Below are 24,496 nucleotides of genomic sequence, written 5' to 3' on the forward strand. Positions count from 1 at the left end.
GATTTATAGTGACAAGTTTTCTAAAGTAAAGGGAAGTCAGGGGTCTAGAGTTAGGAAATAGCCTCTTTAAAATTAAGTCAAGCTATGGGTAACGTTATGGTTCCCTGGGCCAGTCACTCATACTAATTATCTCTTAGTGTTAAATCAATCTGTGGAGCAAAATTTTACATGTATTTTCCTCAATGGCACCCCACTCCAGTACTCTTGCCTGGAAAATCCCATGGGCAGAGGAGGCTGATAGGCTGCAGTCCATAGCGTTGCTAAGAGTTGAACACGATCTAGCGACTTCACTTTCACTTTTCACTTTCATGCATTGGAGAAGGAAATGGCAACCCACTCCAGTGTTCTTGCCTGGAAAAATCCCAGGGATGGGGGAGCCTGGTGGGCTGCCATCTATGGTGTCACACAGAGTCGGACACGACTGAAGTGACTTAGCAGCAGCAGCAGCAGCAGCAGCATGGCTGATTTAAAATCAAAAATAACTCTTTAATGCATCAGGAATAAATTTAGATTTAATATAAAGTGTCATTTTCTCATTCAAGTGCTACTTGTATCAGAGACATTACTTTGCCAACAAAGGTCCGTCTAGAAAAAGCTATGGTTTTTCTGGTAGTCATGTATGGATATGCGAGTTGGACCATAAAGAAAGCTAAAAGAACTGACGCTTTTGAACTGTGGTGTTGGAGAAGACTCTTGAGAGTTCTTTGAACTGCAAGGAGATCCAACCAGTCAATCCTAAAGGAAATCAGTCCTGAATATTCATTAGAAGGACTGATGCTGAAACTCCAATACTTTGCCTACCTGATGCAAAGAACTGACTTGTTGGAAAAGACCCTAATGCTGGGAAAGATTGAAGGCGGGAGGAGGAGATGACAGAGGATTAGATGGTTGGATCGCATCACCGACTCAATCAACATGAGTTTGAGTAAACTCTGGGAGTTGTGATGGACAGGGAGGCCTGGTGTGCTGCAGTTCATGGGGTCACAAAGAGTTGGACACAACTGAGCAACTGAACTGATAAATGATAACTGTATCATATAGTACATTTTATATGTAATTGAAACTGTATTTGTATCTTTTATCTTTTCACAATATGTATGCTCATCTCTATACCAATAAGTAATATTTTGTAATATTTCATTTTTAATTTTTTGCAGTATAGTTTTTATAATGCTGTATTAATTTCTTTACACAGCAAAGTGAGTCAGTTATACCTATGCATATATCAATTCTTCTTTAGATTTTATTCTCATATAGGTCATTACAGAGTATTAAATAGAATTTTCTGTGTTTTATAGTAGGTTCTTGTTAGTTATATATTTTAAGACAAATTATTCTGTAGTATATTATCAAGGGAAAAACAAAAAATTACACAATCTGAAAGTTTAGAATTGTGTTTTAATCAGGGTATGACTAAGGACTATAGCCTGGGATACAGCTCTCAGATGAGGAACTGCTAAAGAGATAAGCCTGGATCCAGGATACATAGGAGTTTTTGCTGAAAATAATACAGGTAGTTGAACATTCAAAGAAAGAAAGTGAAGTCACTCAGTTGTGTCTGACTCTCTGTGATCCCATGAACTGTAGCCTACCAGGTTCCCCCATCCATGGGGTTTCCCAGGCAAGAATACTGGAGTGGGTTGCCATTTCCTTCTCTAGGAGATCTTTCTGACACAGGGACTGAACCCTGGTCTCCTGTATTGTAGGTGGATGCTTTACTGTCTAAGCCACCAGGGAAGTTCTGAATATCCAAATATTACAGCTAATCACAAAAAAATAGACATCTCAAGTTAATGATTTTAGTGCTTTACTATATAGGAAGATGCAAGAGTCTGGACTTATTAAAATTATTCCTTTGATATGCATCTCAACTATTAGGACCAGTATCCTGTTTTTCTCTATCCTGAATTCCTATCAGGGCATAGCCATGAGGGCAACTGGGGTGGCTGATGGCTTGACAGTGGCAACATTCTTGGCTTATGGAAATAGCAGGTGGTATTTTTTGTCCACAATATTATTTCTATATTCCAGATATTTCTAGACTGTTATTGCATTTTTAACATACACATAAGTCCTAAAAATTTTTTAATCACTTTCTCATGTAAATCTATTAGCTTTTTATTTGAATTTTATTGTATACAGGAATATGCTTGAGATAATGTATTTCTTAAAATAGCTAAGATGCATAGTTCTACTTTATATTCTTTGTAGGATGTTACATAATTATACAGATTTCACAAATCACATATATTTATATATTGAAATATATTTTTGTCTTTTGTTTTTTGGTTGCATTTTTATAAAACAACTTATACTATTTGGTTATTTGGTCATTGTGTATATAACCTTAGTTTAATAATAGAATAGGTAATTCACCTAAGGTTAGTTTATCCTGCTTTTTATGAAAAGAAATCAAAAGAATATGGCAAGTTCCAACCAAAATGTCCATATATTATACAGGTAATTTAGAATAAACACAAAAAACATCATTCAAACTGTCAGCCAAACAGCTGCTGTGCTAATTAGGAAAGGATAATTTGATGTACGGTACATCTATATTCCTTTTTCTGATCATAACTCATTAGAGATTTCATCTGTTGACACAAAAAGCTAGTTCTATAAAGTATGATGGATACAGTTAAAAAATAAAATACTAACATATATTTGTCTATAAATAAAATGAAAGTGCTGTACAAGGTTTTAATTATACACAGTAAGATGTGACATTTACTTTTTGATGGGCTTTGTACAATGCAGTTTAGTCTATTTGAAGCTATGTAATTATATAATAATTATTTTAATATTAGAAGTAATTATTCAGTTGTTACTTGTATTTGGTTAATTAGGCTTCCACTTGCTAATGCAGCATTATTATGCTTCTTTCATCAGAACTGGTTACATAGTTCAGCTATTTTGTAATTTTAGAAAATGACAAAGTAATCACACTTTTATTTCAGATTATTAAATGAGAGATTACTGTGGTTCATTGGACAAGATTTCATGAAGCAATGACCATGTTCCAACAATTCCATGTTTGCATCTTTGAACAAAATGCTGTGCCCTGTACATTGCTATTTCCAATAGAGTACTTTAAAGTCATCAAAGTCTCTTCAGCTCAGTTCAGTTTCCATGCTGTTTTGTAAAATTTTCAAACAATTGTTAAGTGTGGTGAACAGGTGGATATCCCAGAAACATTCTTCAGTATTTGATTAAGTGGTCATGTGACACACTTGAAGTATTAATCTCTGCCTCAGCTTGGACTGCTATAATAAAACACCATATATTGGTGGCTTGAGAATTTAGACATTTATCTCTCCCAGTTCTAGAGGGTGAATAGTCCAAGATCAGGGTATCAGCATAATTGGGTTCCAGTGCAAGCTCTCTTCCTGACTTGCAGATTTTTTTTTTGTTTGTTTATTTGTTTGTTTCCTGCTATACCCTCATATAATACAGAGGGAGACTCTGGTGTCTTTCTCCTCTTATAGGATCACTTATCTCATCATGGGGATTCTACTTGAGTGATTCATCTAGCCCTAATTACTTCCCAAGGCCCCATCTACTAATACCATTATTTTAGGGATTATAATTTCAAGGTATGAATTGGGGCTGGACACAAACATTCAATCCATAACATAAATCTATGTACTTTCTCTACATTTCTACCATATTCTTCCCTTTCACGGTAATACAAAATCAGTATTTTATATCCCCTAAACTCTACACTTAGAAAGCTAAGAGCAACTTAGGCAACATGTTAAAAAGCAGACATAACTTTGCCAACAAAGGTCCATCCAGTCAAAGCTATGTCTTTTCCAGTAGTCATATATGGATGGGAGAGTTGGACTGTAAAGAAAGCTGAGCATCGAAAAACTGATGTATTTTAACTGTGGTGTTGGAGAGGACTCTTGAGAGTCCCTTGGACTGCAAGGAGATCCAACCAGTTAATCCTAAAGGAAATCAGTACTGAATATTCATTAGAAGGACTGATGCTGAAACTCCAATACTTTGGCCACCTGATGCAAAGAACTGACTCATTTGAAAAGATCCTGATGCTGGGAAAGATTGAAGGCAGGAGGAGAAGGGGACAACAGAGGAAAAGATGGTTGGATGGCATCACTGACTCAATGGACATGATTTTGAGCAAGCTCCAGGTGTTGATGATGGACAGGGAAGACTGGCATGCTGCAGTCCATGGGGTCACAAAGAGTAGGACACAACTGAGCTACTGAACTGAACTGAAACTCTATGTAGATCAAAGTAAGAAAAAGGTGGTTAAATATAACAAAGGTTTTATGTAATAAAAGTTCAATGAAATGAAGATTCAATGTTCCCCAAAGTGAAATAAGGAAACATTTCCATAAGAACTGGAAGAATTTAATTTTTTATCTTATTTTGAGGTTTATGGTTATTTCTGTTTTATCACTTATTTCTTCCATTCAGAAATCACTTTGCTGAAAACTATGTGTGACTAGAATTAGGTAAAGCTGAAGAATTCCTAGAAAGTAAAAAGTAAAGAGCCTGGAGGCTTTAAAGAGAAATTGAGAAGACATTCAGTCTTTAAGATGAAAAAAACAAAATGTACATGACTTGGCACCTAAGTGTCCTCCTATGTGGCTACCTTACCACCCTATTGCCCATTCACTACCTACCACACTCATTTACAGAAGTCAATATGTTTCCTCTTCTACTTATTCAGTGGGGTTTGAAAAATTACAACATTCTTCCTTGGTGGCTCAGATGGTAAAGAACCTGCCTCCAATGTGGGAAATCCAGGTTTGACCCCTGGGTCAGGAAGAGCCCCTAGAGAATGAAATGACAACCAACCCAGTTGGTTGCCTGGAAAATCCCATGGACAGGGGAGACTGAAAGACTGCAAAGGACTACTACTGGGTTGATAAGATCTTTACTTCTGTGGTTTAAAAAATTTATCAAGAAGTTTGGATGACAGTTTCAATCACGAGCTTGAACAACAAGATTGAGGGAAAAATGGTGATGAAGAAAAATCTGCATTCTTTTTAACTTTTTGTACTACTTTGTCCACAAATGATATATTAGTTCAATACTGACCAAAACATCTTTGGTATATAGTGGGAAGAGGGACTTGGGGAAGGTTTTAACACACATTTGCTATATTTTTGTTTTGCACATGAAAACATTACTATGCAACAGTGATCTACCAGTAAATAAGTCATAATACCATTGTTTATAACCAAGACTTAAAGGCCACTCTGGTGCCTAAACTTTTTAGAATATTTTTAAAAGAATACCTGGAAGTTTTGGCCACAGCAATCAGAGCAGAAAAAGAAATAAAAGGAATCCAAATTGGAAAAGAAGAAGTAAAACTCTCACTGTTTGCAGATGACATGATCCTCTACATGGAAAACCCTAAAGACTCCACCAGAAAATTACTAGAGCTAATCAATGAATATAGTAAATTTGCAGGATATAATATCAATACACAGAAATCCCTTGCATTCCTATACACTAATAATGAGAAAGTAGAAAAAGAAATTAAGGAAACAATTCCATTCACCATTGCAATGAAAAGAATAAAATACTTAGGAATATATCTACCTAAAGAAACTAAAGACCTATATATAGAAAAATATAAAACACTGATGAAAGAAATCAAAGAGGACACTAATAGATGGAGAAATATACCATGTCCATGGATCAGAAGAATCAATATAGTGAAAATGAGTATACTACCCAAAGCAATTTACAAATTCAATGCAATCCCTATCAAGCTACCAGCCATATTTTTCACAGAACTAGAACAAATAATTTCAAGATTTATATGGAAATACAAAAAAAACTTGAATTGCCAAAGCAATCTTGAGAAATAAGAATGGAACTGGAAGAGTCAACTTGCCTGACTTCAGGCTCTACTACAAAGCCACAGTCATCAAAAAGTATGGTACTGGCACAAAGACAGACATATAGATCAGTGGAACAAAATAGAAAGCCCAGAGATAAATCCACACACATATGGACACCTTATCTTTGACAAAGGAGGCAAGAATATACAATGGAGTAAAGACAATCTCTTTAACAAGTGGTGCTGGGAAAACTGGTCAACCACTTGTAAAAGAATGAAACTAGATCTCTTTCTAACACCGCACACAAAAATAAACTCAAAGTGGATTAAAGATCTAAATGTAAGACCAGAAACTATAAAACTCCTAGAGGAGAACATAGGCAAAACACTCTCAGACATAAATCACAGCAGGATCCTCTATGATCCACCTCCCAGAATTCTGGAAATAAAAGCAAAAATAAACAAATGGGATCTAATTAAAATTAAAAGCTTCTACATAACAAAGGAAAATATAAGCAAGGTGAAAAGACAGCCTTCTGAATGGGAGAAAATAATAGCAAATGAAGCAACTGACAAACAACTAATCTCAAAAATATACAAGCAACTTATGCAGCTCAATTCCAGAAAAATAAACGACCCAATCAAAAAATGGGCCAAAGAACTAAATAGACATTTTTCCAAAGAAGACATATGGATGGCTAACAAACACATGAAAAGATGCTCAACATCACTCATTATTAGAGAAATGCAAATCAAAACCACAATGAGGTACCACTTCACACCAGTCAGAATGGGTGCGATCCAAAAATCTGCAAGCAATAAATGCTGGAGAGGGTGTGGAGAAAAGGGAACCCTCCTACACTGTTGGTGGGAATGCAAACTAGTACAGCCACTATGGAGAACAGTGTGGAGATTCCTTAAAAAACTGCAAATAGAACTACCGTATGGCCCAGCAATCCCACCGCTGGGCATACACACCGAGGAAACCAGAATTGAAAGAGACACATGTACCCCAATGTTCATCGCAGCACTGTTTATAATAGCCAGGACATGGAAACAACGTAGATGTCCATCAGCAGATGAATGGATAAGAAAGCTGTGGTACATATACACAATGGAGTATTACTCAGCCGTTAAAAAGAATTCATTTGAATCAGTTCTGATGAGATGGATGAAACTGGAGCCGATTATACAGAGTGAAGTAAGCCAGAAAGAAAAACACCAATACAGTATACTAACACATATATATGGAATTTAGAAAGATGGCAATGACGACCCTGTATGCAAGACAGGAAAAAAGACACAGATGTGTATAACGGACTTTTGGACTCAGAGGGAGAGGGAGAGGGTGGGATGATTTGGGAGAATGGCATTCTAACATGTATACTATCATGTAAGAATTGAATCGCCAGTCTATGTCTGACGCAGGATACAGCATGCTTGGGGCTGGTGCATGGGGATGACCCAGAGAGATGTTATGGGGAGGGAGGTGGGAGGGGGGTTCATGTTTGGGAATGCATGTAAGAATTAAAGATTTTAAAATTAAAAAAATAAAGAACTAAAAAGAAAAAATAAAAAAATAAAAAATATAAAAAGAATACCACAGAACTTAGAGAATTAAAAGATTTAACATTACACATAAATTAAGAACAGACTTCTTTGTTGAATCTGTGGTTAGAAATATGACTTGCTGAGTCTAACTTGCTGCAGTTCAAATGAAGTTGAAGACTAGTAACCTATTGAAGTATTTTTAAGTCAATTAAAATAAAAAGTTGTAAGGATTAATTGGAAGTGGTCAAAAAGGCAATGGCAGGAGTGAAAACTCACATTTTAGAAATCAGGGAACTTAAATGGACTTGAATGGGTGAATTTAATGCAGATGACTAATATCTACTACTATGGGCAAGAATCCTTTAAAAGAAATGGAGTAGCGATCAGAGTAAACAAAAGAGTCCTAAATGCAGTACTTGGATTCAATGTCAAAAATAACAGAAAGATCTCTGTTTGATTCATAGGCAAACCATTCTCCATCACAGTTATCCAGTCTATGCTCCAACTAGTAATGCCAAAGAAGCTGAAGTTGAACAGTTCTATGAGGACCTACAAGACCATTTACAACTAATATCTTAAAAAGACGTCCTTTTCATGATAAGGGACTGAAATGCAAAAGTAGGAAGTTAAAAAATACCTGGGGTAACAAGCAAATTTGGCCCTGGAGTACAAAATGAAGCAGGGCAAAGGCTAACAGAGTTTTGCCAAGAGAACCATACTGGTCATAGCAAATACACCCTTCCAACAACACAAGAGAAGACTCTATACATGGACATCACTAGATGGTCAATATTGAAATCAGATTGATTGTATTCTTTGCAGTCAAAGGTGAAAAAGCTCTATACAGTCAGCAAAAACAAGACTAGAGATGACTATGGATCAGATCATGAACTCCTTATTGCCAAATACAGACTTAAATTGAAGAAAGTAGGGGAAAACAAAAGACCATTCAGATATGATCTAAATCACATCTCTTAAAATCATACAGTGGCAATGACAAATGATTCAAAGGATTAGATCTGATAGAGCGCCTGAAGAGCTACAGAGAGAGGTCCATGACATTGTGAAACAGGCAGTTATCAAGACCATGCACAAGAAAAAGAAATGCAAAAAGGCAAATTGGTTATCTTATATGCAGAGTACACCGTGAGAAACGCTGGGCTGAAGAAACACAAGCTGGAATCAAGATTGCCGGGAGAAATGTCAATAACCTCAGATTTGCAGATGACACCACCCTTATGGTAGAAAATGAAGAGGAGCTAAAGAGACTCTTGATGAAAGTGAAAGAGGAGAGAAAACAAGTTGGCTTAAAGCTCAACATTCAGAAAACGAAGATCATGGCATCCGGTCCCATCACTTCATGGCAAATAGATAGGGAAACAGTGGAAACAGCACCAGACTTTATTCTTTTGGGCTCCAAAATCACTGCAGATGGTGACTGCAGCCATGAAATTAAAAGATGCTTACTCCTTGGAAGAAAAGTTATGACCAACCTAGATAGCATATTCAAAAGCAGAGACATTACTTTGCCGACTGAGGTCTGTCTAGTCAAGGCTATGGTTTTTCCTGTGGTCATGTATGGATGTGAGAGTTGGACTGTGAAGAAGGCTGAGAACTGAAGAATTGATGCTTTTGAACTGTGGTGTTGGAGAGGACTCTTGAGAGTCCCTTGGACTGCAAGGAGATCCAACCAGTCCATTCTAAAGGAGATCAACCCTGGGATTTCTTTGGAAGGAATGATGCTAAAGCTGAAACTCCAGTACTTTGGCCACCTCATGTGAAGAGTTGACTCATTGGAAAAGACTGTGATGCTGGGAGGGATTGGGGGCAGGAGGAGAAGGGGACAACAGAGGATGAGATGGCTGGATGGCATCACGGCCTCGATGGACGTGAGTCTGAGTGAACTCCAGGAGTTGGTGCTGGACAGGGAGGCCTGGCGTGCTGCGATTCATGGGGTCGCAAAGAGTCAGACACTACTGAGTGACTGAACTGAACTGAAATTGGTTGTCTGAGGAGGCCTTACAAACAGCTGAGAAAAGAAGAGAAGCTAAAGGCAAAGGAGAAAAGGAAAGATATACCCATTTAAATGCAGAGATCAAAAGAATAACAAAGATAAGAAAGCCTTCCTCAGTAATCAACATAAAGAAATAGAGGAAAACAATAGAATGGGAAAGAATAGAGATCTCTTCAAGAAAAGTTAGAGATTCCAAGGGAATATTCATGCAAAGATGGGCACAATAAAGGATAGAAATGGTATGGACCTAACAAAAGCAGAAGATATTAAGAAGAGGTGTCAAGAATACACAGTTGACTATACAAAAAATATCTTCATCACCCAGATTGCCACATTGGTATGGTCACTCACCTAGAGCCAGACATGCCCAGAATGCAAAGTCAAGTGGGCGTTATATGAACAGAGCTAGTGGAGGTGATGGAATTTCAGTTGAGCTATTTCAAATCCTAAAATATGATGCTGTGAAAGTGCTGCACTCAATATGCAAGCAAATTTGGAAAACTTAGCAGTGGTCACAGGACTGGAAAATGTCAGTTTTCATTCCAATCCCAAAGAAAGGCAACACTAAAGAAGATTCAAACTACCGCACAAAACCACTCATCTCACACACCGGAAAAATAATGCTCAAAATTCTCCAAGCCATGCTTTAACGGTATGTGAACTGTGAACTTCCAGATGTTCAAACACGATTTTAAAAAGGCAGAGGAACCAGAGATTAAATTGCCAACATCCACTGCGTCATTAAAAAAGTGAGAGAGTTCCAGAAACATATCTATTTCTGCTTCATTGACAAAGCCTTTGACTGTGTGGATCACAACAAACTGGAAAATTCTTCAAGAGATCAGAATACCAGATCACCTGATCTGCCTCTTGAGAAATCTGTATGCAGGTCAAGAAGCAACAGTTAGAACTCTACATGGAACAACAGACTGGTTTCAGGTAGGAAAAGGAGTACGTCAAGGTTGTATATTGTCACCCTGCTTATTTAACTTATATGCAGAGTACATCATGTGAAATGTCAGGCTGGATGAAGCACAAGCTAGAATCAAGATCACTAGGAGAAATATCAATAACCTCAGATATGCAGATGACACCACTCTTATGTTAGAAAGTGAAGAAGAACTAAAGAGCCTCTTGATGAAAGTGAAAGAGGAGAGTGAAAAAGTTGGCTTAAAACTCAACATTCAGAAAACTAAGATCATGGCATCCAATCCCATCACTTCATGGCATATAGATGGGGAAACTATGGAAACAATGAGAGGCTTTATCTTCTTGGGCTCCAAAATTATGGCAGATGGTGACTGCAGCCATGAAATTAAAAGACTCTTGCTCCTTGGAAGAAAACCTATGACCCACCTAGACAGCATGTTTAAAAGCAGAGACATTATTTTGCCAACAGTGTCCATCTAGCCAAAGCTATGGTTTTTCCAGTAGTCATGTATGGACTTGAGAGTTGGGCTATAAAGAAAGCTAAGTGCCAAAGAATTGATGCTTTTGAACTGTGGTATTGGAGAAGACTCTTGAGAGTCCCTTGGACAGCAAGGAGATCCAACCAGTCCATCCTAAAGGAAAATAGTCCTGAATATTCATTGGAAGGACTGATGCTGAAGCTGAAACTCCAAAACTTTGGCCACTTGATGTGAAGAACTGACTCATTTAAAAGACCCTGATACTGGGAAAGATTGAAGGTGGAGAGAGAAGGGGACAACAGAGGATGGTTGGCTGGCATCACCCACTCGATGGACATGAGTTTGAGTAAAATCTGGGAGTTGGTGATAGACAGAGAAGCCTAGAATTCTGCTGTCAATGGGGTCACAAAGAGTTGGACATGACTGAGCGACTAATCTGAACTGAAGGATTAATTTTCACTCAACATAACAGCATGTATCACATAGTCTCTGGCAGTTTTTAAAATCCTGACCTTTTAACTTCATGAACTTCCTATCTGACATTGTGATTTAACATTTCATGACATTTTGAAGGCTTTTTTTATGACAGCTATCTGAGGTGCTTTAAAACAACAATATTGACACCAAAAACATTTTAAAATGCTTGTCAAGGGCAATTTAGGATAGACGAATATTTATGAAAATAAATTTTGAAACACACAATTACCCTAAATCTTTTTTTTTTTTTGCATTGGCATTATATAATCTTTTTTCTAATGACTTCAAAATGTTAAGGTATTTTCCAAAAGAGATTGATATAGTCTCTGTTTTCAATTCCCAAAAATGACATATAAAATATACATGCATTAGATCTTTTTACTTTTATTATTGACATAAAGGAGCTATATCCTGAAATATCTTCTGCAATTTTCATTGCTTTTTAAAACAAGTCCAAAAAAAGGAAATTAAGAATATGTATAACTCTCCCAAATTTAGTTCTTTGCTTCATTTGAATAAAGCCTAGCTCTTGAAGAGTTTCTATAAAATTGAATAACAGTAACAACAATAATGACAAAAACAAAAATAACATGTGGGAAGTTATACTGGTAAAGGATAACCAAGGAAAAATTTTGAAAAAACAAAATTAGTTCAGATTGAATCAGATTATCAAATTACAGTTCAGATAACATAGGAAATTATCTACTTCTGATTAATTTGGGTAATTACTTTGATTACAAAACTTGTCAGTGATTAATTGTGTTCTAATAGGTTCCCCCACCCTAGTATATGGGAATACTACTCTTACTGAGTTGGAGAGAAGAATAATTTAAACAGGAAAAACACTGCATTTTTAACCTACACTGGGTCAAAATACCCAACATCCTTTAGCTCAGTTTCTGTAGTGCATGAAACCAGTCATGATTTAGCACATGTCTTGGGCTCAATGTTCATCATGAACTTGCAGGCAGGATGTCAACCAAAGCTGTGGTCTTCTCTGAAGGCTTAACTGACAGTAAGAGTCTGCATCCCAGTTGCCCTGTGGTTACTGGTAGGAAAGTTTCTTATCATGTGGATATCTCCTGGAGCTTTCCTAATGTCACAGCTAATGGCTTCCGTAGGACAATGCAAAGGCAAAGATAAGACAACACCAAAGACCGCTTTTGTGGCCATCAATTTTGATAAATTAATTTCAGTCTGACATCCCATAATTTCTGCCATAGTTTTTATAAGTGAATCAGTAAGTCTAGCAAACACTAAGGGCAGGAAGGATTAGCAACTGTGCCAGTAAGCAGCTGTAACTGGAGGCAACCCTAGTGTCTGTCTACCAAACTGTCAGAGCCACGTTGTCATTTTTGTTCACTCAGTCATGTCTGACTCTTGGCAGCACCACAGAATGCAGCATGACAGGCTTCTCTGTCCTTCACTATCTCCCACAGTTTGCTCAAACTCAAGTCCATTGAATTAGTGATGCCATCCAACCATCTCATCCTCTATCCTCCCCTTCTCCTCTTGCCCTCTATCTTTCCCAGCAGCAAGGTCTTTTCCAATGAGTTGGCTCTTTGCACCAGGTGGCCAAATTATTGGAGCTTCAGCTTCAGGATCATTCCTTCCAGTGAATATTCAGGGTGGCAAGAAGCCAGGCTCCCCTGTCCATGGGGATTCTCCAGGCAAGAATACTGTAGTGGGTTACCATGCCCTCCACCAGGGGATCTTCCCAACCCAGGGAGAAAACACAGGTTTTCCACATTGCAGTCAGATTCTTTACCATCTGAGCCTGAGGAAAGCCCAATTTCCTTTAGGACTGACAGATTTTATCTCCTTGCTAGTTTGACAACCCCAATCAGAGGCATGTAATATGTCCACGAAGTACTTCAGCAAAATAAAGGACGGGTATATTTTAAACATAAAATGCAATGTCTTTGGCAATGAAAAAGATTATAGGCACACACATACAATACTATGAATTCATCAAAAATCTTATTTTTATAATATTTTATGCATATTAATAGATAATATATCTCATTTTAGCAGAACAACTGAAGTACAGGGTACAAGAAAAGAAGGCTGCTGCTTTGGGAATTGGAGATAGCAGGCACTGCAGTAATAGGCTTATTTACATACAATCCAAGGCCTGCTTTGGGCTTCCTGATGGCTCAGTAGGTAAAGAATCTGCCAGGAATGCAGGAGACACAAGAGGCTCCTGGGTTCAGCCGTTGGGTTGGAAAGATCCTCTGGAGGAGGGCATGGCAAGCCATTCCAGTATTCTTGCTGGGAAAAAGACTGATGGTCAGAAGAGCCTGAGGGGCTACAGTCCATGGGGTCACAAAGAGTCAGACAAGACTGATGTGACTGAGCACACACACACACACACACACACACACACACACACACACACACACACGGTCTGCTATGGAATTCATTTAAGAAAGACAGGCACTAATGGGTTCCAAAAATTAGTGACAGAAACAACAATTAGTGATAGAATCTGCTTTTCACCTTCAAGATGAAACCTCATAAATGTAGGAATTCACCATGAAGAAGGAGAGAGAGAGATTCTCTGGGATTCCAATTATCTTGTGTTATAGAATAACTTTATTTAAGCATTAAATACTATTTATTGTATTCCTCCAGCTCGGTCTATCATTATTTCAAATATATTTACAGAAAAATGATGTAAAAATAAAGGGTACATGTGACTCTCAGGAGAATAGTTATCAAAATTAATTGCTATAATTTTAACAATTATATCTGACAAGAGGAATTTTCCTTATTGGACATTAAAAGCATGGAAATTTAAATAGAACAAAGTCATTCAAGCATCTGTGTATGGAAAAAGAATTTTAAAAATGGAAATCATCATACTTCAAATCCAAATATTAAATGCTAGAAAAGAATTGTCTAGAATAGTTGAAGAAAAAAGCTTGTGGTCCACCCTTTAAAACTCAGCCATACACCATCTACATAGAACTGTACAAAAAAGGTCTTGATAACCAGGATAACCATGATTGTGTGGTCACACATCTAGAACCAGACATCCTGGAGTGTGAAGTCAAGTGGGCCTTGGGAAGCATTACCATCAATACAGCTAGCCTAAGTGATTGAATTCCAGGTGAGCTATTTAAAATACTAAAAGTTGACAGTGTTAAAGTGCTGCACTTGACATGTCAGCAAAACTGGAAAACCCAGCAGTGACCCCAGGACTGGAAAATGTCAGTTTTTATCCCAATTCCAAAGAAGGGCAGTGCTAAAAATTGTTCCAGTTATCAGACAATTTCACTCACTTCCCAAGCTAGTAAGGTTACCCTCAACATTCTTCAAGCTAGATTTCAGAAGTACTTGAATCGGGAACTTCCAGATGTACAGCTGGGTTTAGGAAAGGCAGAAGTACCAGAGATCAAATTGCCAACAGTGTGATTTGCATTTATTTCAATGCAAATAGATGGGGAAACAATGAAAACTGTGACAGATTTTCTCTTCTTAGCTACAAAATTACTACAGATGTTGACTGCAACCTTCAAATTAGAAGACACTTCTTGGAAAGAAGGCTACAACAAACCTAGGCAGCATATTAAAAAATAAAGACATCACTTTGCTGGCAAATGTCCATATGGTCAAAGCTATGCTTTTTCCGGTAGTCAGGTATGGATGTGATGGTTGGACCATAAAGAAGACTGAGTGCAAAAGAACTGATGTTTCCAAAATGTGGTGCTGGAGAAGACTCTTGAGAGTCACTTGAAGAGCAAGGGGATCAAACGTGTCAATCCTAAAGGAAATCAACCCTGAATAGTCATTGGAAGGACTGATGCTGAAGCTGAAACTCCAATAGTTTGGCCACATGATGCTAAGAGCTGACTCATTGGAAAAGATCGTGATGCTGGGAAAGACAGAGGGGAGGAGGAGAAGGGGGTGACAGAGGGTGAGATGGTTGAGTGGCATCACTGATTCAATGGGCATGAGTCTGAGCAAACTCCAGGAGATGGTGAGGGACAGAGAGGCCTGGTGTGCTGCAGTCCATGGGTTCACAAAGAGTAGGATATGTGTCGATAACTGAAGAGCAACAACAAAGACAGCAAAGAAGGAATTTGATTTGCCTACTGAACCCAGGAGAGGATTGTGCTCTGGAAACAGTGGCTGCTAAAAATAATAATTAGGATTTCAGAGGAGGATTCTGGTAGTCAGATCAGTATATGGCATAAACAAACTCTTGCTGTATTCTACCTCATTTCTTATATCTGGTTTGTAGGAATTAATCTCCAAGCAAAAAACAAAAACAGATAACTGTTTTCTAAAAAGAACTAAAGGAATTGTGTCAAATCCAGCAAACTGGACCACACACTGGGTCCCCAGATCCAGTATTTCCATTTTCTGTTCTCATGAGATAAACTAGGGTGGTCTGATCTCTTCCAGAACACAGAGCAACATGCCAGATAAAAAGCACAAACACTGACAGAGGCTCTCACTTGGTCTTCAAAATCACTACCATTTTTACCAATTTTAATTTCCTGTCTTCTCTGAAAACCTTTGCCCTCCATGTCAAATTCCGCCACTTTGTAGAGGCTTATGCCAAATCTTGCCTCAATTTCTATGCCATCTTCCTATTAATTATTTCGTGTCTGTCTCTCTCACTTCTCACACTAAGGTTAATTCACTATTTTGTGAACTTTTGAACGCCTTCATTTGGTCTCATCATTCCTTTTAAAATCTTCCATGATATTTACGTGCTATCTAAATAGTTCACATGACTGAGAAAGCCCTGCATTATCTGGACACTAAACTCTTTCACAATTAACACATGGAAACACTACTTCTTACTTTCTAAGTTGCACCTCACCCTCCAAACCTCTCTCTTTATCCATCTTGGCTTCCTCAAAAGTATCTGAAAGTGAAAGCAAAGTCACTCAGTCATGTCCGACTCTTTGCAACCCCTTGGACCAGCAGGCTCCTCCGTCCGTGGGATTTTCCAGGCAAGAATACTGGAGTGGGTTGCCATTGCATGTTTCCTAACTGTAGATCTTCAAAGTGGCTGAAACCTTAGCCTCACTCTCAATTGCTTGCCCAGTGAAGCTCTACTCAATGTCAAGAGTAACAACAAGTCCTATTAAAAAGGGACTTAATGAGGAATGTTTTGAAAAATCACTGACTGGCTACATTCTCCTATCACAGGCTTTGTGGAACCCTGAACATCACTGCAACACTTGGTAAAGCTTATCCAACAGAATTACCACAGGCGGAAATCAATCAACGCAAGAAAAGAAAATATGACTGAGTTATTACCATAGCATGATGATCCAAAAAGGACAGTTTCTCCAGATTCTGCATGCCTATCTCTCTGCAAGGAGATCCAACCAGTCCATCCTAAAGGAGATCAGTCCTGAGTGTTCATCGGAAGGACTGATGCTGAAGCTGAAACTCAAATACTTTCACTACCTGATGTGAAGAGCTGACTCATTTGAAAAGATGCTGATGTTGGGAAAGAAGGACGGCAGGAGGAGAAGGGGACAACAGAGGATGAGATGGTCGGAGGGCATCACTGACTCAATGGACATGAGTTTGGGTAAACTCTGGGAGTTGGTGAAGGACAGGGAGGCCTGGTTTGCTACAGTCCATGAGGTTGGAAAGAGTCGGACATGACTGAGTGACTGAACTGAACTGAAACATCTGTCTAGTTACATAGTTTTATTTTTAATATCAATCCATAGATAATCATATCTATCCATCCATAGATAAATCAATGCATATGAATTAAGTCAGTAAAGATTCTATCAAGATAATTAACAGTTCTGGTCAAGACTATATAACTATTTGTTTTTCTATGAATAAATTGTCTCTAGTTACACTCAGGAAGAACTGAGAACAAAGGCTGCCCTAGGAAAGGAAACAATGTTATGGGGGGCCAGGGCATAACAAGGATTCACTGTAAATGTTTAGTACCTGGAAGTTTTGAATTTTGACCCATGGCTATGTTTTATGTACTGAGAATATTTTTTAAAGTATATTAGCAAAAAGATAGTGATATTGTTAAAAATCGACTTTAATGCTTATCTTATGGTCTGATAACTTACGTTGCTAATATAGCTACACTAGTTTTTAGAACCATGTCAGAAAATACGGCAAAATCTGGAGCAGTTTTATATCTTGGAAAAAGCATCAGGACATTACAAAATTAAAGTATGTCTGAATCTCTAGTAAATTTGAGTCTCAGATACTAGCAGTATTTACTATAGAAAGGTATTTAATACCTAAGCCTGTACATTTGTATTTTGAATCTGAAAGTGGAGCTAATATATCCTTTTCTTTAGAATTACTAAAATCAGTGACAGAACTTTATATAAAGCATATCAAAGGCTAACTACATTTTACATGCTTATTGCGGCTAACAAGAAATACTAAATAAAAGCATGTTTATTTTTCTCACTGTGATAGCTTGAGACATTTTTATGGTAGTTTAATTAACAAAGTAAACATATATAATTATGAAAAATTACTATAAAATATTGATAATTATAAAGAATGCTGCAATGCCAAGTGTTTGTTACTTCCTTCCAAAACATATAATCAAATTATACTGCTTTTTTTAAAATATATTGTTCATAGTTTTCAGTAGCTAGCACGAAATTAACATAAGTAAAATTCTATCATTTGTTTTTCATATAAAACTTCCAATAACATATGTCTACCTTCTGCTTTGAACTGAAGGTAAAATTGGGGTCTTTGACTTTTGTAAGAAACCCAATTATACAGCCAAAATTATGCTACGGTCACATGTCATAGATACTTGCAACAATAAATTTACTCAATCTTGCTATTTTTTTCTACTCTCAATGGAAATCCAATTTCCATTTTAATTACATTTTCTGCAAATAGTATATAAAAATATTTTTAATATTAAAATCTATGCAAGTCTTATTCTATTGGTAAAATAAGTATTTTTATTTGTGTCATACCAATTCGCTTTGTGTTTAATAGGCTATTCTTTGTTTATAGAGATAACACTGTTAACCAGTCTTCAAATGGCCAAGCACATTTCTTTGTTTTTTCAGTTACAATGAAAGTTTTACCCTGAGTAATCTCTATCCGTGCATCTAACTTCTTTGGTGACAAGTAGTATACTTTTGTGAGAATAAATGTTTGCAAGTCTCTGACTAGAGAAAACAACTATGCTGTTTGTCATTTAGCCAAGTCTTCATATTAGAATTTAAATAATCTAAGACAACAATAAAATAGTTTACAACAACTGGATTACTTATAAATTTAACAGATAATAGAAGGATGATTTACAAATTATTAACATTTAAGCTATACATAAAATAAATGAATAAACCTAACAGTAACTCCTGATTGTTGAAAAATAAGTGGTATGTATTTGAAGTTGCTTCTGTTGTAAAGAATTTGCTTCACAGAGCACACACAAGGCTCAGAGACGAACACTGTTGGTTCTTATAGTTCCTGCTATTGTACAGGACCAGAATATTAGGAGCTAATAACATATATTCAGTAACAAAGAAAAACTTTGATACGATGTTTCCTATATAATAGCTGTTAACTATATTTATCCATTCACCTCATTGAAAATTGGATCTTTTATAATTAGAGAGGAGGTAAATACAAACTAGACCCAGACTCATGACAGGGCAGGACTGACAGCGTAAAGAAAATTTGCACACTAATGTTTCCATGTAGTTACATAACTATCCAGATATCCAAATCAATTCACATACAGTACTAGAGATTTTTTCAAGAGAAGTAACAATATTATCCAATAGAGTCACCACCGACAGAAACAAACAGACAAACAGAAGACAAGTACAATTGAAATGCTCCATGACTTCATATTCCCAAAGAACAGTTTATCCAGATTTCTGAACAGAGTCTGACTACAAACACAGAATTTCTGAAAATAATCCAAGAGAGCATACAGAAGCTAGGGATAGTCAATAACACATGAAGACAAACAGAAAAATATTAGTTTAAACTTGTTTTAAATAAATGTATTGCTAATTCCCTGGTGGTCCAGTAGTTAGGATTCTGCACTTTCACTGCTAAGGGCTTGGGTTCGATCCCTGGTTGGGGAACTAAGATCCTATAAGCCTCACTGCACAACCAAAAAAAAAAAGAAAGAAAATTGCACTTTAAAAAGCGAAATTCATAAATACATCTAGTAATTGCAATTGCTTACCTGTCTTGAGTTAAAATTCATAACACATTTTACTTAACAGGTGAATAAATGAGTGAGTGAAAGTCATTCAGTAATGTCTGACTCTTTGCAACCCCATGACCTATACAGTCCATGGAATTCTCTAGGCCAGAATACTGGAGTGGGTAGTCTTTTCCTTTCTCCAGGGGATCTTCCCAACCCAGGAATCAAACCGGGATCTTCTGCACTGCAGGTGGATTCTTAACCAACTGAGCTATCAGGGAAGCCCTAACAAGTGAATAGCATCCAGTGAATAGTATCTAGTAATATAGTCACTTGAAATCAAGAGTAAAAAATTACATTTACTACTCTTTGACCACTTTATTAGGAACTCTATTATATTTTCAGCACCCTTACAGAGAGTGGGATGGGATTATTTGAGAGAATAAAGTGGACAAATCTCTCCCTCATGGAGTTTACTCTCTGTTATAACAAAATATTGAAGTAAATAAGTAATACGACAGCAAGAAGTGACTGATACAGAGTAAAGACAGAGAAGATACTTGGATGTCTTGAAAATCAACTTTGTTGTGCTATAATTAGTCCAGAAACTATAGAAAATGTGAGAAAATATTATTATTATTTGGGGAAGGATTATTAATTAATCTCAAATATTAAGGACACTATGCTTTAGTGAAAAAAATATTTTATACAATTCTGAATGAATATTTTATTGGTATTTATTAAGTTATGAGATTATTTAATGAATTGGTATGTAGTTCCCAAAATCTTGAGAGCAGGCAATATTACATGGTATCATTTGAGATGAAGGAACACAAAATATTTATATATTTTTTATTTTTGGAAAATGGACAAATATATAATATATATTAGTAAACTATATAGCATATATGGTAAACTATATATATATACACACACATTAGTAAACTAGGAATCTGCCTGCCAATGCAGGAAACATGGATTTGATCTCTAGGTAAGGAAGATCCCCTAGAGGAGGAAGTGGCAACCCACTCCAGTATTCTTGCCTGGGAAATCCCATGGACAGAGGAGCCAGGTAGGCTATAGTCCATAGGGTCACAGAGGGTTGGAAACAACTGAGCATGCAAACAAAAAAGTAAACTATACATAGCATAAAATTAACCATATTTAAGTGGACAAATTGGTGGAATTAACTATATTTATGTGGTTGTGCAACGATCACTAGCATCCATGCCCCGAACTTTCTCATCTTCCCAGTTTGGATCTCTATACCTATTAAATAATAAACTCCCTTTCCACTCTCCCCCAACCACTGAAAACCACCATTCTAATTTCTGTTTCTATGAATTTGACTACTTTACATACCTTATTTAAGTGGATTCATTCAATATTTTTTTGCTTTAGTGACTAGTTTATTTCACTTAGCATAATGCCTTCAAGATCCATCCATACTATAGCATTCATCAGAATCTGATTCGTTTTGAGAGTGAAAAATAGTCCCCTGTATACATGTATATATTCATCTGTTCATCAGTGGACAGTTGGATTGTTTCCACAATTTGGCTATTGTGAATAATGCTGTCATGAACATAGGTGTACAAATATCTGTTAAAGTCTTTTCTTTTATCTGGGTATATACTCAGAAGTATAATGATGGATCATACAGTAATTCTGTTTATTTGTTTTTTGAGGGATTGCAAACTATTTTCCAGAGGCTACATTATTTTACATCACCACCAGCAATGCAAGAGGGTTTGATTTTTCCCATGTCCTTGCCAACACTTGTTATTTTGTGGTTTTACACATGTGTACAAGTGTGTGTGTTTTAATGAGAGCTATTCTAACAGGTATGAAATGGCAACTCATTGCGGTTTTGGTACGCATTTCTTTGATGATAAAGGACTGAAAAACTTATGTGCTTCATGGCACTTAGTAGCTAGACTGGATAAAAAGTATTAATATATACTCACTTACCTAGCAGGCCAGGCTTCAGCAAATTGTGGAGATAGTAGAAAACCAAGAACTCAAAGGAAAAAGAACAGCAAGGATCTGCTAAACTCACACCATCATTAGGAAGAATGATCAGAGGCCAGTCACATCAGTAAAATTTAGGGACCTAGCAATCAAGGACATCCCATCTTAAGAAAAATGATTGTCAGTTACATCTCCTGCCACAAAGAAAGAAGGACAATGTTGGAGGTTTCTTCAAAACCCACAAAAGGCACAATCTGTATATGAGGAACTTGGGGTCTTATGATGAATAACACAAAGGGTTTTAATTTGGAGGGGATACATAGAGCTGAAAAGTATCCACAAGTGGTACAGGCTACTCCACAATAGCCCTGCTGTTTGGGCCACACAACCTGGCAGACACTACGATGTTCAAGAAAATGAAAGAACCTAGTCGTATTTGTCCAAAAGTGCTATATTCGTGAAAGGTCTCAGTGGGAAAATTACCTCATGGGCCCCTAGCGTTCCAGGGAACGTCATGCCATTGGCCAGCCACGGTGGCTTATCTTTTTTAAAACAACTCATGCATTTTGACTAAAGTAGATACATATCCCAGATAAAGGTTTAGATGCTTTATTCCAGACCTTAGTCAGCACAACCACCCAGGGTCTTACAGAGTGTTTGCTCCACCAGCATGTAACCCCACAGAATAAAGCATCAGAACTAGGGGGTGTAAGACCACCTAATGATCATGAGATCCACTGGCTGTATCATTCTGCATTCACAGGAAGGACTGATAGAGGTTACGTGTAAGCTACTGACAACACTGATTGAAAACTTGCAGTTAATAGTTGAATCAAAGTTCCTTATTTAGTATTGCATCACCAGTTGGAAGTATATATGATACTGATGCCAAGAGCAGGGGTGGTCCCACTTATTACCACTCCCAAAGACTCCCTTGGGAAATTTGTACTCCTATTTTTGAAAAGGGAACTAGGATTGCATTGCTGTTAACCAATGGGTGAGGAAGAAATAGGTGGTAATACTTCTTCAGTTCAGTATACCCTTCAGTTCAGTTATTCAGTCATGTCTGAATATTTGCAACCCCATGGACTGCAGCATGCCAGGCATTCCAGTCCATCACCAACTCCCAGAGTTTAGTCAAACTCATGTCCATTCAGTCAGTGATGCCATCCAACCATGTCATCCTGTCACCCCTTCTCCACCCACCTTAAATCTTTCCCAGTATCAGGATCTTTTCAAATGAGTCATTTCTTCCCATCAGGTGGCCAAAGTATTAGCGTTTCTGCTTTAGCATCAGTCCTTCCAATGAATGTTCATGACTGATTTCCTTTAGGATGGACTGGTTGGATCTCCTCACAGTCCAAAGGACTCAAGAGTCTTCTCCAACACCACAGTTCAAAAGCATTAATTCTTTGGTGCTCAGCTTTCTTTATAGTCCAACTCTCACATCCATACATGACTACTGGAAAAAACATAGCCTGGACTAGACAGACCTTTGTTGGCAAAGTAATGTCTCTGTTTTTTAATATGCCGCCTAGGTTAGTCATAACTTTTCTTCCAAGTAGCAAGCGTCTTTTAATTTCATGGCTGCAGTCACCATCTGCAGTGATTTTGGAGCCTAAAAAAATTAAGTGTATTACTGTTTCCATTGTTTCCCCATTTGTTTGCTCCTTTATCCAATTTTAATAATATCTTAAAAACAGCAGTAATCTCAGAATGAGACACACAATGGTGACCAGTGACTCAGAAACCTCAGTAAAAAGATCTGATTTAACCCCACCAGGTATGACACCAAGACCCACATCGTGACCAGCTGAGGCTGAGAAAAATTTAGAATAAAAGTAGATAATGAAAAACATAATTATCAATTATGTCCCAGGGCAAGCTGAGGCAGCAGAATCTGAAGTTCTTCTCACTAGGCCTTTCTTTTTTGTCTGGGAATAGAGACCCATGTGGTTCCTGGAGGAGCTTCTTCATTAAGGCATATAAGGTAACGGATGCAAGCATCACAGGTAAACCTTGATGGACACGGAAATGCAAGAAAAAAAAAAAAAAAAACTATGCTCAACTTCTGGGAGTCTCATCAGTGTATGACCTTCAGTGTTGTCAGTGTCAGTCCCTTCAAGGTACATCTCAGCTTCAAAGGGCTAACCTGCCCCAAGCTCACACCTGAGGTGGTCCATTTTCAATGATGGAGAAGAGGTAAAGAATTAGCCATTTTACTCTAATACAGAACAATTCCAACAGGCCCCAAAGAGCAATTCTCTATAATCTACTTTTCTAAAATGTTTTTTAATCAATGCCCTCTTGATGAAGATTTCTGTTATTCTTATATTTGGCTAACAACAGACATTTAGAATGTTCTCAATTATGCATTTAGTTTCTTTAAAAATGCAGAAAACACTAGAATATCCATTTCTCCAAGAATATAAACAGTCAGTTCAGTTCAGTTCCGTTGCCCAGTCATGTCCAACTCTTTATGACCCCATGATTGCAGCACGCCAGGCTTCTCTGTCCATCACCAACTCCCAGAACATGCTCAAACTCATGTCCATCAGGTTGGTGATGCCATCCAACCATGTCATCCTCTACTGTCCCTTTCTCCTTCTGCCTTCAATCTTTCCCAGCATCAGGATCTTTTCCAGGGAGTCAGTTCTTTGGATCAGATGGCCAAAGTATTGGAGTTTCAATTTCAGTATCAGTCCTTCCAATGAATATTCATGACTGATTTCCATTAGGTTGGATCTCCTTGCAGTACAAGGGACTCTAAAGAGTCTTCTCCAATACCACAGTTCAAAAGCATCAATTCTTCAGTGCTCTGCTTTAATTATAGTCCAACTCTCACATCCATACATAACTACTGGAAAAGCCATAGCTTTGATGAGACAGACCTTTGTCAGCAAAGTAATGTCTCTGTGTCTTAATATGCTAGGTTGGTAATAACTTTTCTTCCAAGCAGTAAGTATCTTTTAATTTCATGGCTGCAGTCACCATCTGCAGTGATTCTGGAGCCCAAAAAAATGAAGTCTGACACTGTTTCCCCATCCATTTCCCATGAAGTGATGGGACCAGATGCCATGATTTTATTTTTTGAATGTTGAGTTTTAAGACAGCTT

Source organism: Capra hircus, chromosome 16, assembly GCF_001704415.2.
Source record: "Capra hircus breed San Clemente chromosome 16, ASM170441v1, whole genome shotgun sequence".
In the NCBI taxonomy this organism is placed as follows: Eukaryota; Metazoa; Chordata; class Mammalia; order Artiodactyla; family Bovidae; genus Capra; species Capra hircus.